This window comes from Salvelinus fontinalis, chromosome 7 (genome assembly GCF_029448725.1).
Source record: "Salvelinus fontinalis isolate EN_2023a chromosome 7, ASM2944872v1, whole genome shotgun sequence".
In the NCBI taxonomy this organism is placed as follows: domain Eukaryota; kingdom Metazoa; phylum Chordata; class Actinopteri; order Salmoniformes; family Salmonidae; genus Salvelinus; species Salvelinus fontinalis.
In genome coordinates this window covers 28,003,408-28,015,404 of record NC_074671.1, presented here as the reverse complement: position 1 = coordinate 28,015,404, position 11,997 = coordinate 28,003,408, and positions in this window count along the sequence as shown.

Below are 11,997 nucleotides of genomic sequence, written 5' to 3'. Positions count from 1 at the left end.
ACAGCATCAGATAGATGGGCTACACATACAGAGAGGGGTGTTGTTTTTATGAAACACAGAGACGAAAGATACATTTTATATTTTTTTATTTGTAAATTATTGAAACATTTTTTGGGGAAGCCTGGCTTCCCCTGGCATCCATGAATACACACCACTGGCTTAATATTAAAGATTCAGACTTTTCTCGTCAATACCTCTTCGAGGAACATGCCAGGATGATAGAAATATCATATTCTAAATCAGCTGACGATAGCGAACAAGTTGCATCCCTTGTTTTTGCTGTTTAGTTTCGTTCAAAAATAAGGTCAGGGTACTTGGTGGAAGCCGGCTAGTGATGGCTATTTAACAGTGTGATGGCCTTGATATAGAAGCCAGCTTTGTTGTACCTGTACTGACCTCGCCTTCTGGATGACAACGGGGTGACCAGGCCATGGCTCGGGTGGTTGATGTCCTTGATAGCTTTCATAGCTTCCACCCCATATTACTTTAGTAAATACAACCAACTATTGGTTCAGGGACCTCTTCCCTTACCAACAATGCAGAGAGAAAGAAAATAGAGAAATAATAGAAAAGTAATACATGTAAAAAATAAAAGTTATAATAAATACACAATGAGTAACGATAACTTCGCTATATACAAGTGCTACCAGTACCGAGTCGATGTGGAGGGGTACGAGGTAATTCATTGGCGGCTCCAATTATGTTGTCCCGAGTTGTAGCTGGTGACCCTGTCAACACGCACCTCACGTGGCATGCTGCTGCTCCTGCCTTCTTCCCTTCTTCTCTCCCATTAACATACCCTGAAACCTGTGAGCTAACTTTTAGGCTAAGTAATCGAACAGTGGAGTCAATCTGAAAAAGGCATATAGAAAAAATATGTTTTTAGTAATGGAAAAAGTTTCTAGTGCGAAGTGTGGAGATGTGCCTCCTGCATGAGTACTATTTCTCAAAACGTAATAGTTATATTCCGTTCAAGTTTGTGAATGGAAAGACAAATTTGGCTGTATTACATACTTTTAAATGTTTTTCTAGTATATGCTTGTCGCGACTTCTGCCGAAGTCGATGCCTCTTCTTGTTCGGGCGGTGCTCGGCTGGCGACGTCACCGGTCTTCTAGCCATCATTGATCCATTTTTCGTACCCACATTTTTCGTACCCACTTTTTTCGTACCCACTTTGCTTTTATTATGTACGATGGTTTTGGAGTTGTGTTTTTTAAGCTATTAAACTACTCCATTCATACCAAGTTTGATTCTCCTGCGCCTGACTTCCCTGCCACCTATACACATGACGTGACAATGCTACAGAATTAGAGACACATCTTTGGCGATTTAAGTTCAAATTTGTTTCCGACAATCCGACAATTATTATGTCTATAGAAAACACATTTGAAGGTCAACATTGTGGAAAAAGACATTGTGGAAAAAATCATCAATCATGTAGCCTATATTCAACCTAATAACGTTAGAATACTTCAAGAACCACAATTTTGCATTTCAATTTCAGAAAATCTGCAACAGAAATTAGGCCACCCTTGTTATGTTATCATTGATATGGATTTGATAATATTCATTATTATACAGTGCCTTCAGAAAGTATCCAGACCCTGTAACGGCTCTCTTTCGGTGAGTGAGTTGACCAAGGCGCAGCGGGTGATGAATACATAATGTTTATTTGACAAGACGGAAAAACACGAAACGAAATACACTTGAATGATAAACAAAATAACAAAACGAACTAGACAGACCTAAACTATGAACTTACATGAAACGAGGAAACACATGAACAGGAACGACCGAACAAACGAGACGAGACAGTACCGTGTGGTGCAAAATACACAGACACAGCGACAATCACCCACAAACAAACAGTGAGAACAACCTACCTTAATATGACTCTCAATTAGAGGAAAACGCAAAACACCTGCCTCTAATTAAGAGCCATACCAGGCAACCCAAAACCAACATAGAAACAGAAAACATAGACTGCCCACCCAAAACTCACGCCCTGACCATCACACACATACAAAACAACAGAAAACAGGTCAGGAACGTGACAGAACCCCCCCCTCAAGGTGCGAACGCCGGGCGCACCAGCACAAAGTCCAGGGGAGGGTCTGGGTGGGCATCTGACCACGGTGGTGGCTCAGGCTCCGGACGCTGTCCCCACACCACCATAGTCACTCCCCGCTTCTGTATCCCCCTCCCAATGACCACCCTCCAACTAAAACCACCTAAATGAAGGGGCAGCACCGGGATAAGGGGCAGCACCGGGATAAGGGGCAGCACCGGGATAAGGGGCAGCACCGGGATAAGGGGCGGCAGGTCCTGGCTGAGGGACTCTGGCAGGTCCGGGCTGAGGGACTCTGCCAGGTCCGGGCTGAGGGACTCTGGCAGGTCCGGGCTGAGGGACTCTGGCAGGTCCGGGCTGAGGGACTCTGGCAGGTCCGGGCTGAGGGACTCTGGCAGGTCCGGGCTGAGGGGCTCTCGCAGGTCCGGGCTGGGTGGCAGCTCCGGACTGGGTGGCAGCTCCGGACTGGGTGGCAGCTCCGGACTGTAGGGCAGCTCATGACTGTAGGGCAGCTCATGACTGTAGGGCAGCTCATGACTGTAGGGCAGCTCATGACTGTAGGGCAGCTCATGACTGTACGGCAGCTCATGACTGTAGGGCAGCTCATGACTGTAGGGCAGCTCATGACTGTACGGCAGCTCATGACTGTAGGACAGCTCCTGACTGTAGGGCAGCTCCTGACTGTAGGGCAGCTCCTGACTGGCTGGCGGCTCTGGCAGCTCCTGACTGGCTGGCGGCTCTGGCAGCTCCTGACTGGCTGGCGGCTCTGGCAGCTCCTGACTGGCTGGCGGCTCTGGCAGCTCCTGACTGGCTGGCGGCTCTGGCAGCTCCTGACTGACGGACGGCTCTAGCGGCTCCTGACTGACGGACGGCTCTAATGGCTCGGGACAGACGGGCGGCTCTAATGGCTCGTGGCAGACGGATGGCTCAGAAGGCGCTGGGCAGACGGATGGCTCAGAAGGCGCTGGGCAGACGGATGGCTCAGAAGGCGCTGGGCAGACGGATGGCTCAGAAGGCGCTGGGCAGACGGATGGCTCAGAAGGCGCTGGGCAGACGGATGGCTCAGAAGGCGCTGGGCAGACGGATGGCTCAGAAGGCGCTGGGCAGACGGATGGCTCAGAAGGCGCTGGGCAGACGGATGGCTCAGACGGCGCTGGGCAGACGGATGGCTCAGACGGCGCTGGCCAGACAGATGGCTCAGACGGCGCTGGGCAGACAGATGGCTCAGACGGCGCTGGGCAGACAGATGGCTCAGACGGCGCTGGGCAGACAGATGGCTCAGACGGCGCTGGGCAGACAGATGGCTCAGACGGAGCTGGGCAGACAGGCAGTGCAGAAGGCGTTGGGCAGACGGCCGACTCTGCCCTGCTGAGGCGCACAGTAGGCCTGGTGCGTGGTGCCGGAACTGGAGGTACCGGGATGACGGCACGCACTTCAAGGCTAGTGCGGGGAGCAGGGACAGGGCACACTGACCTCTCGAAGCGCACTATAGGCCTGGTGCGTGGTACCGGAACTGGAGGTACCGGGCTGAGGGCACGCACCTCAGGGCGAGTGCGGGGAGAAGGAACAGTGCGTACAGGGCTCTGGAGACACACAGATGGCTTAGTGCGTTGTGCCGGAACTGGAGGCACTGGGCTGGAGACACGCACCATAGGGAGAGTGCGTGGAGGAGGAACAGGGCTCTTAAAACGCACTGGAAGCCTGGTGCGTGGTGTAGGCACTGGTGGTACTGGGCTGGGGCGAGGAGGGAGCGCCGGAAATACCCGACCGTGTAGGCGTACTGGCTCCCTTGAGCACTGAGCCTGCCCAACCTTACCTGGTTGCATAATCCCCGTAGCCCGTCCAGTGCGGGGAGGTGGAATAACCCGCACTGGGCTGTGTTGGCGAACCGGGGACACCATGCGTAAGGCTGGTGCCATGTAAGCCGGCCCAGGGAGACGTACTGGTGGCCAGATATGTAGGGCCGGCCTCATGACATTTGGCTCAATGCCCAATCTAGCCCTACCAGTGCGGGGAGGTGGGATAACCCGCACTGGGCTATGCACCCGTACAGGAGACACCGTGCGCTCTACTGCGTAACATGGTGTCTGCCCGTACTCCCGCTCTCCACGGTAAGCCTGGGAAGTGGGCGCAGGTCTCCTACCTGCCCTCGGCCCACTACCTCTTAGTCCCCCCCAAGAATTTTTTGGGTAGTACTTGCGGGCTTCCAGCCTTGCTTCCGTGCTGCCTCATAACGTTGCCTCTCCGCTTTCGCTGCCTCCAGCTCCGCTTTGGGGCGGCGACACTCCACTGGCTCTGCCCAGGGTCCTTTACCGTCCAGGATCTCTTCCCATGTCCAATCCTCCTTTTCCCACTGCTGCTGTCGTTGCTGTCCGTTAACCCGCTGCTTGATCTGGGTTTGGTTGGGTGATTCTGTAACGGCTCTCTTTCGGTGAGTGAGTAGACCAAGGCGCAGCGGGTGATGAATACATAATGTTTATTTGACAAGACGGAAAAACACGAAACGAAATACACTTGAATGATAAACAAAATAACAAAACGAACTAGACAGACCTAAACTATGAACTTACATGAAACGAGGAAACACATGAACAGGAACGACCGAACAAACGAGACGAGACGGTACCGTGTGGTGCAAAATACACAGACACAGCGACAATCACCCACAAACAAACAGTGAGAACAACCTACCTTAATATGACTCTCAATTAGAGGAAAACGCAAAACACCTGCCTCTCATTAAGAGCCATACCAGGCAACCCAAAACCAACATAGAAACAGAAAACATAGACTGCCCACCCAAAACTCACGCCCTGACCATCACACACATACAAAACAACAGAAAACAGGTCAGCAACGTGACAGACCCCTTGACTTTTCCCACATTTTGTTATGTTACAGCCTTATTCTAAAAAAAATAATAATAATAATCCTCAGCCATCTGCCCACAATACCCCATTATGAAGAAGCGGGAACAGGTTTTTTGACATTTTTACAAATTAATACAATTAAAAACAGAAATACCTTATTTACATAAGTATTCAGACCCTTTGCTATGAGACTCGAAATTGAGATCAGGTGCATCCTGTTTCCATTGATCATCCTTGAGATGTTTCTACAACTTGATTGGAGTCCACCTGTGGTAAATTAAAATTATTGGACATTATTTGGAAGGCACACACTTGTCTATACAAGGTCCTACAGTTGACAGTGCATGTCAGAGGAAAAAACAAGTCATGAGGTCGAAGGAATTATCCGTAGAGCTCCGTGACAGGATTGTGTCGAGGCACAGATCTGGGGAAGGGTACCAAAAAATTTCTGCCACATTGAAGGTTGCCAAGAACACAGTGGCCTCCATCATTCTTAAATGGAAGAAATTTGGAACCACAATGACTCTTCCTAAAGCTTGCCGCCCGGGCCAAACTGAGCAATCGGGGGAGAAGGGCCTTGGTCAGGCAGGTGACCAAGAACCCAATTGTCATTCTGACAGAGCTCTAGACTTCCTCTGTGGAGATGGGAGAACCTTCCAGAAGAACAACCATCTCTGCAGCACTCCACCAATCAGGCCTTTATGGTAGAGTGGCCAGATGGAAGCCACTCTTCAGTAAAAGGCACATGAAAGCCCCCTTCGAGTTTGCCGAATAGCACCTAAAGACTCTCAGACCATGAAAAACAAGATTATCTGGTCTGATGAAACCAAGATTGAACTCTTTGTCCTGAATGCCAAGCATCATGTCTGGAGGAAATCTGGAACCATCCCTACGGTGAAGCATGGTGGTGGCAGAATCATGCTGTGGGGATGTTTTTCAGCGGTAGGGATTGTGTTATTGTGTGTAGATTGATGAGGGAAAAAATTATTTAATCAATTTTAGAATAAGGCTGTAACATAACAAAATGTGGAAAAAGTAAAGCGGTCTTAATACTATCCCAATGCACTGTAATTCTGTGGACCTAATTCAGATAACGCATGTCATAACAAGATGTCCAGTGCTTCAAGACTTCTCCTCAACCCTCTCTCGCTCTCTCCCCACCCGCAACATTTCAGTTGCATCTGGCGTCATAGGCTACACTTGTCTGTCCATTGTGCATGTGAACAAATATCTTGCCTACTCTATCTGCACTGATTGGTTAAGTAGCCTAATTTAATTAGCTAAAATGGAGAAAAAAAACGGTTGATTTGAAAGGTTAAAAAAGGAAAAGAAATGAACGATATAAGCCAGTACTTTGTTTTGTTTCGAAGTGGTTCAGAACTTTATCTTGCTGGTTGGAACAGTGGCAATTGAACGAAAAAAATTGTGCTTCTGTTCAGAACTAAAAGTTTGAAAAATAATTTTGGTTCCAACCCCTGCTTTTAGTAGTTGTTTAAATAAAATAAAAACAAATATAATGGTGAGCGGCGTTACCTCTTTCCTTTCAGTTATGGTAAAATGTTTTAGTTGCACCTTGGCTCACATTGGTTGCGCGCCTTCCACTTCTTTCTACATTTGAATACTATCACTTCATAATTTAAGGTCACTTTATTGCCCCTCTGCAACATTCAATCCCTTCCCCCCAAATGGTGTCTTGCCTCTGCATGTTGTGAACTGGGTCTTGGAAGTGGTGTATGGCCCAATCCCAAATCGACCCTATGCAAAATTCGGGGTTCAACAAGGGTTCTTCTAAGATCTTCAAAGTTCTTTGAAGAACCTTAGGGTTCTTGGCTCTGAAATGAACCCCAAAAGGTTTTTCCAAGAACCTCATAGGAGGTGGAGTTCATCTAGGAAGAGGTTTCTTCTGAGGTTTACTTATTTTATTTTCCACCATAATTTGCAAATAAATTCATTAAAAATCCTACAATGTGATTTTCTGGATTTTTTTTTCTCATTTTGTCTGTCATAGTTGAAGTGTACCTATGATGAAAATTACAGGCCTCTCATCTTTTTAAGTGGGAGAACTTGCACAATTGGTGGCTGACTAAATGCTTGTTTGCCCCACTGTATAGACGAGGAGGCATACAAAGGTATGTCAATTGGTATTGGTATGTTATGCAGATCAAATGTACCATCCTCCTCCCCTACCTCTTCAATGAAAATCCCATGGGCCTCTACATTATGGACAAGGTACGTGTATGACAACCACAAAAACCAAGGTATGAATACTGTTTTATTAAACATTGTATAATTGCTATTTTTTGGATTCACAGACTTCACCCTCCCTACACCTCTGATGAATATAACAGGAAACCTGTTCGATCACCATACACTGCAAAATCATTCTGGCTATGGATAAGGAGAACATCAACACATTAACATCAACACGACAGAGGATATACCCATTGGACTTTGGGCTCTGCTGGGAGTTTACCTCATATTTAGATTTTTTTATTCTGTTTTGTCACTCAAATCATAAACCCTGACAACTCAAACTTTGTGTTATTGTTGTTATTTATATGCGTATTGTTATTATGAATAATAATTATAATAAAAGGGGTGGGGGGGTAGTTAAAAGATTTACCCCAAAAGGTTCTTCAAAAGGTTCTTTGAGGACCCATTAAAAGGGGTTCTTTGAAGAATAATTTTAAAGGTTTCTTCGAAGAACTTATATGGGTTCCCCCACAGTTTCAATTTGAAGAACCCCTAAAAGATAGTCCAAGAACCTTTTATTTTTAGAGTGTGGAGATCTGAGTTGTAACGGCAGTCTAAGTCGTCCTCCTCCTCAGACGAGGAGAGGCGAGAAGGATCTGAGGACCAATGTGCAGCGTGGTAATTTTCCATTATTTAATTAACACAAAACAAGACACTATACAAAATGACAAAACAAACTAACCGTCACAGTCCTAGCTGGTGCAGACAAAACACAAGACAGGAAACAACCACCCACAATCCCCAACACAAAACAAGCCACCTATATATGATTCTCAATCAGGGACAACGATTGACAGCTGCCTCTGATTGAGAACCATATTAGGCTGGACACAGAAACAGACGAACTAGACACACAACATAGAATTCCCACCCAGCTCACGTCCTGACCAACACTAAACAAGCAAAACACATACGAACTCTGGTCAGGACGTTACATGAGTGGATTTTACAGGTGTAATCAATATGTCAATAGCTCCAACTTGCTCTCTGATAGGCTAGGTGGAAGTTTCACCGTACAATCAAATCCTTTCTGGTCTACACAAGTGCATAGGGAATAGGTTCTAGGGGTTGATTTGGTATTGGGCCTATGACATTGTCCTCTGGAGGATGCTGTCTTTCGGAAGGGGCTTTAAAACCTCTTAAGGATTGGACCCTTTTTTTCAATTTCCGCCTAAAATTACATACCCAAATCTAACTGATTGTAGCTCTGGACCTGAAGCAAGGATATGCATATTCTTGATACCATTTGAAAGGAAACACATTGAAGTTTGTGGAAATTAGAAATTAATGTAGGAGAATATAACACATTAGATCTGGTAAAACATGTGTTTTCAAGGACAGCAGGGGTTCAAACTGTAGAACCCAGTTCCTACATTTGAATATAAAAATAGATTTTATCAAACAAAACTATGTTACATTTTATCTCTGGGACCCTCAGGATGACAAATCAGAGCAAGATTACTGAATGTAAGTACATGATTTACCTTCAGAGGTGAATGTATCAAACCAGTTGCAGTGATAAAAGTGCCCTCTCCTCAAACAATAGCAAGTTATTTTTTCAATGTAATAGCTACTGTAAATTGGACACTGCAGTTGGATTAACAAGAATTTAAGCTTTCTGCCCATATAAGACATGCCCATGTCCCGGAATGTTGACTGTTGTTTACAACATCATTCTATTCACATTAGCGCACATTAGCAACAACCGTCCCGGTTTAGGAACGCCTGGCTAAATTCCCAATTTAGACCCATTCCCAATTTGGACCCATAATGGGCTCCCGAATGGCGCTGCGTTCTAAGGCACTGCATCTTAGTGCTAGAGGTGTCACTACAGACCCTGGTTCGATTCCAGGCTGTATCACAACCGGCCGTGATTGGGAGTCCCATAGGGTGGCGCACAATTGGCCCAGCGTCGTTAGGGTTTGGCCGTAGTAGGCTGTCATTGTAAATAATATTTTTTTCTTAACTGACTTGCCTAGTTAAATAAAGGTTAAATAAATAAAATACAAAATAAATGTAATCATTCCCTTGATAAGTAATTAGCTCCTTATTCCACTCTATCTGCCCTATGCAACTAAAACTTGTTTTGGCCACTAAAAATAGATTTTGTCTCATTCATAGGCCTATAATATAATGTCAAACCCATATCCATGATGACATAACAAGGGTGGCCTAATTTCTGTTGAAATACAAAATAAATGTGGTTTTTGAAGTATTCTATGGATATTATGATTCAAAGGTTGAATATAGGCTACATGATTGGTGTTTTTTTCCACAATGTTTTTTCCACAATGTTGGCCTTCAAATGTGTTTTCTATAGACCTACACAATAAGGGTAGGTTGCTGCTGTTGTCATAAACAGAATTGAACTGATATCGCCAGAGATGTGTCTCTAATTCTGCAGCATATACTAGAATTAGATTTTAAAGTGTGTAATGCTGCCAAAGTTGTCTTTCAAATCACAAACTTAATCTGAATAGAACTGTCACGTTTGAGAAATAGTACTCAAGCAAGAGGCGCATCGCCACACTTCGCACTAGAAACTTTCCATTACTGAAAAATATATTTTCTGTAAAATTGTTATATGTGCTTAATTTATAAATATAAATTTTTCAAATTGTCTCCATTGACTTCGATTACTTAGCCTACAAGTTAGCTCACAGGTTTCAAGGTATGCTATATGAGAGAGAGGAATCAGTGTGGATGACGGATCACCACCTCAAGCTGAACCTCGGCAAGACGGAGCTGCTCTTCCTCCCGGGGAAGGACTGCCCGTTCCATGATCTCGCCATCACGGTTGACAACTCCATTGTGTCCTCCTCCCAGAGCGCTAAGAACCTTGGCGTGATCCTGGACAACACCCTGTCGTTCTCAACTAACATCAAGGCGGTGGCCCGTTCCTGTAGGTTCATGCTCTACAACATCCGCAGAGTACGACCCTGCCTCACACAGGAAGCGGCACAGGTCCTAATCCAGGCACTTGTCATCTCCCGTCTGGATTACTGCAACTCGCTGTTGGCTGGGCTCCCTGCCTGTGCCATCAAACCCCTACAACTCATCCAGAACGCCGCAGCCCGTCTGGTGTTCAACCTTCCCAAGTTCTCTCACGTCACCCCGCTCCTCCGCTCTCTCCACTGGCTTCCAGTTGAAGCTCGCATCCGCTACAAGACCATGGTGCTTGCCTACGGAGCTGTGAGGGGAACGGCACCTCAGTACCTTCAGGCTCTGATCAGGCCCTACACCCAAACAAGGGCACTGCGTTCATCCACCTCTGGCCTGCTCGCCTCCCTACCACTGAGGAAGTACAGTTCCCGCTCAGCCCAGTCAAAACTGTTCGCTGCTCTGGCACCCCAATGGTGGAACAAACTCCCTCACGACGCCAGGACAGCGGAGTCAATCACCACCTTCCGGAGACACCTGAAACCCCACCTCTTCAAGGAATACCTAGGATAGGATAAAGCAATCCTTCTGCCCCCCCCCCCCCCCCTTAAAAGATGTAGATGCACTATTGTAAAGTGGCTGTTCCACTGGATGTCATTAGGTGAATGCACCAATTTGTAAGTCGCTCTGGATAAGAGCGTCTGCTAAATGACTTAAATGTAAATGTAAATGTAGGAAGGGAAGAGAGCAGAAAGATCACCTGCTTATTTGAGGTTCTCATCGATAGGGTCACCCAGGACAACATAATTGGATCCACCAATTATGTTGTCGAGAGCAACAACTGGCGGCTCCAGCGTTAAGATAAAACAAAAAGTACCAGCTTTAATTGTGTTCAAGAATCAAGTTAATTTGCTATTGTAGGTGTTACAATCTGGTTCAGTTACCGCCCCTGTCCCCCCGGGGTCCCCCGTCCCCCTCAGGGGTTGCACCCCACAATTCGGTAAATTATGACTTAACGGATAATTAGTCAATTCAAAGGTAGCCTATAGAGACATGGTTGTACAACCTGAGCATATGTTTATTAAACTTTAAATTGCACATTAAATATTTATATTGATGGGCGACAGCTGGAGAGGGGTCCAGACAATCACAAAGACCGGTGAAACAGATCAGGGTGTGACACAACTCTTGTGTTATAGTTATTCGTCATTGGGGCAAATACTTATTAACCCCTCCCCCTGAAGGATTGACTTGAACCCCCCCAGAAATGTAATCATTGTATGTACATATTCATTGTAGCCCTATACTTGGTTTTGCACATTAGAAATTAAGTAAGATAGAAGAATGCAAGAATGTTAATGATATATTAAAGTGTAAATAATTATTCAAATTCACTGTTTAATATTTTTTTTTTTTTATAGATTTGAAACTTCCTCACTGTGTAATTGAAAAATATTTTATGGGCATTCTTTTATTTTCTAGCTCTCAATAAACGTACCGTTTTTTGTTGACTGTTCCAAAAAGAGATAATAGAGGCATAATTGACGCACATTTTTTTTTAATACAATTCTTTGTTCATTAGTCATAAAATAATTACTGTAGACACATTCAAACTAACGTTGTTTGTAAGTAATAATTATAATATTTTTATTAGTACAGTATTATTCAATTACAGTCTGTGCAAGAAATAGTGAAAAAATTATCACTGTCACGTAAAACTGTGTTTCCAACCTATCATGAACGCACCATCAGTGACATTATCGTATGTGGTTTTAGATATTCATGTAGAATCATTAAAATGAAAAATGGCAATTCTAATGGGTGTACTATGGAGGAGGGAGGTAAGTGACCTAAAATCAAGTGGTTTTAGATGTATATGTCAATTGGACTGGAAGCATGATCTGTACGTGAATAAATAACCACAG